The sequence below is a fragment of the Chelonoidis abingdonii genome, chromosome 14, assembly GCF_003597395.2.
Source record: "Chelonoidis abingdonii isolate Lonesome George chromosome 14, CheloAbing_2.0, whole genome shotgun sequence".
NCBI lineage: Eukaryota > Metazoa > Chordata > Testudines > Testudinidae > Chelonoidis > Chelonoidis abingdonii.
The window spans coordinates 5,142,443-5,145,668 of NC_133782.1; positions in this window are offsets into that span (position 1 = coordinate 5,142,443).

The window sequence follows — 3,226 nt, forward strand, 5'->3', positions numbered from 1 at the left end:
AGATAGTGTAAAGGGCTATAAAATCATGACTAGTGGGGAGAAAGTGAATAAGGAAGTGTTTTTTGCCCCTTCACATAACACAAGAACTAGGAATCATCCAATGAAATTAATAGGCAGCAGGTTTAAAACAAATATAAGGAAGTATTTCTTCCCATAGCACTCAGTCAACCTGTGGAACTCATTGCCAGGGGATGTTGTGAAGGCCAAAAGTATAACTGGGTTCAAAAAAGAATTAGATAAATTCATGGAGGACAGGGTCCATCAAGGACTATTAGCCATGATGGTCAGGGATATACCAGGGGCTCTGTCTGTCCATAAACTTCCAGCTGCCAGAAACTGGGAGTGGACAACACGGGTAGATCACTTGATAATTGCCTTGTTCTGTTCATGCCATTGGAATGCCTTTTGGAAGACAGTTCACTGAGCTAGATGGACAATTGGTCTGACCCAGCATGGCTATTCTTATGTTCTTATATGCCTGTTTTTGAACTCTCCCCTTTTTGTGAACTCATATTAGGATGACCAGATGTCCTGATTTTATAGGGACAGTCCCAGTTTTTGGGTCTTATATAGGCTCCTATTACCCCCAACCCCCATTCCAATTTTTCACATTTGCTGTCCGGTCACCCTAACTCTGATAAACAGCTAATATTTGTGTTTGCACCAGTTAAAAACAAACAAATCATGTCTATTGGTTCAATGGTTGTTTTAGCCATTGTAATAAAGTGTATTTGGGATAGGGAGAATGAGGAATAAGAGGGATTTTGACATTTATTAGTCAATGAGAGATGCCTGGAAGTAAAAAATCCTACTTTTTGACACAACTACACTATTCATGTTGCACAATTAACTGAGAACAAAGTTTTAAGAAGCAGGTAGGGGCCATGTGCAAATTTCCATACCTTAATCAATGGAGAGCTACATTTGGATACAGCGTCTCAGAATTAATGCCACGACCAAGGATTTCTTGAGTCGACAGAATGCATGTCAGAGAGGTGGGGTGTTGGAGGTCCAGGGATAGATTTAGTTAGAGGCTATTGAAAAGCCACGAGGAGGTTTATGGGGAGATATCCAGATTTCATTTAACTGAAATCTACCTGGGAGTTTTCTGCTGCTGCTTCCATACTGCTAGAGAGGGGGAAAGGACAAATGCAGAAAAAGAAAAAAATAATCTATTAAGGTTGGACTTAACTATATTACAGTTTTATTATAGAACACAAAAAGAGGGTCTGAAAATAATATTATCGATCATTGAGGGGCAGCAGAGAGATGCATTGTTTCTGGGGGAGAACTTGGAGACATTCACTCTCAGGCAGGCAGAACTCCTCTCCCAGCTCCTTTGGGCACTGTGCTGCTATACTCCTTTGTAGGGGTGCTCTCCAGCCTCTGTACCCGATTCCCCACTTTGGGAGCCAGAGCAGGGGTGGAGAGTGTGGCCGAACCTCCTCCCCACTCTTCTCCCTGCTTTGGGGCAGTCTGCACCCCCTGGGTACAATCCCTGAGTTCTGCAGAGTGTAGGGCCTGGAGTTATGTCTGTCTCTTCTCCTGTCCTCCTGCATAACTGTGAATCTGTACAAAGGCCAGATACAATTGGGTCATAGAATCTCAGTGCATTAGAGCACTTGATAACCTGAACATTCCTAGCTCAGGGTCAAACACTGCTGTCAGCTACCCCTTGGGTAAATCTGGAGTTACTCCAGTGGTTTCTGACCCTCACTGGATACATTTCTGCCCTCACCTGTTAGCTTCTTTCCCTCCTGGAACCAGAACTATTCAAGAGTCACTTTCTAATAGACATAGCAGGATTCTCAGGGTACCACATCCAGTTATGCCAGATAGTAAGCAGTGAGGGCCAGATTTTCAGTGGGAACCTGCACAATTTTGAGCACAGGTGATTGCATGAGCAAAAACATGCATTTGCCTGCAAAACAAATGTGCTCCCAAAGCTGGTGCTTGCATTTTTCAAGGCCATTGAGAATCAGCTCAGAATATGTACTGCTACCTAAACACAGGAATGAGAGACAGCAGTTAGTAATGAAGCAGGACGTGGCAGCGAACAGTTTATTAGTGAAAGAAAGCACTGAGGTTTCCAGATTAACATTTTGACCTAATCACAAAGGGAAAGTTTTGTGATCAGAGTTGCCATTTGACTCTGTTTGACAGATGAAAGGGGATGTTATTTGTTGTTTTATTTCATGAAGGTACCACTTAAACATTACTTCTCCTTCCACTGCTGTGAGTTACTTTGATGCCCAACTAAATTAATGCTCCTGGGAATGACTCCCTTTCTGGGCTACAGAGTACCTGTCACTTGCAAAAGTGACTTGCACAATATGCAAGGTGGGAAAACATCCACATGGAAAACATCCATGTCTGACTGAACATCCATTCCCTATCTGACTGAAATTCAAGCCATACGGAATCTGCACAATGTTAGTAGGAACTTCCTTGTCCCACCATAAATGGTTTGACCATTCCTGCCTGCCCAGTTTCCACACCCTGCTCCCTCCTAGGATATGAAGAATATTTTGTACTTCTGAAGGACTCCACTTCCACCCCTGTCCAGCTTGGAGGTCCCACGTCACAGCCACCAGTTCTTTGCATTTATATAGTGCCTTTCATCCAGAAGCACTAGGCCCCTCACGAGCTATATAGAATATGAGTGAAATCCAGGCCACCCTGAAATCAATGTGAGTTTTGCCATGAACACAAGTGGATGCAGTATTTCATCCTGTCTGTACTAAATATTCATACATAGGGATCACTTCATCCAACGAGTAAGCTTCTCAGTGTCTGCGGATATATATACTTAAGGGCTAATCCTAAAGGATAGCGTGTACCTTCAACTCCCACTGAAGTAGGGGAAATCTCATCGTCCCTAGTAGGTGTTGCAAAACCAAAGCCCCATGACAGAGTTCTTCTTCTTAGCGTATGCACAACATGTCTCAGGGGGCTTTTGACAAGGATTCATCATCACATTTGGTCTGCTGGTTGGATCATTAGCTTCCCTGGCTTGGGCCGGGTACTGACAGGGAGTGCGACGTGAATGCTGATCCCTGCCTCCTATGGCAGAGTTAAAAATATATCACTGTAACGGGGCAAAATATTATTAAACAGGAAGTCAACCTTTTGCATAGTTCTCTATTGGAAAGTAAGCGTTACTTCCAATGATAGTTTTGGAAATTGCAAACGCTATCTCCCAAGGTCTGGAACAACACAGTGGATG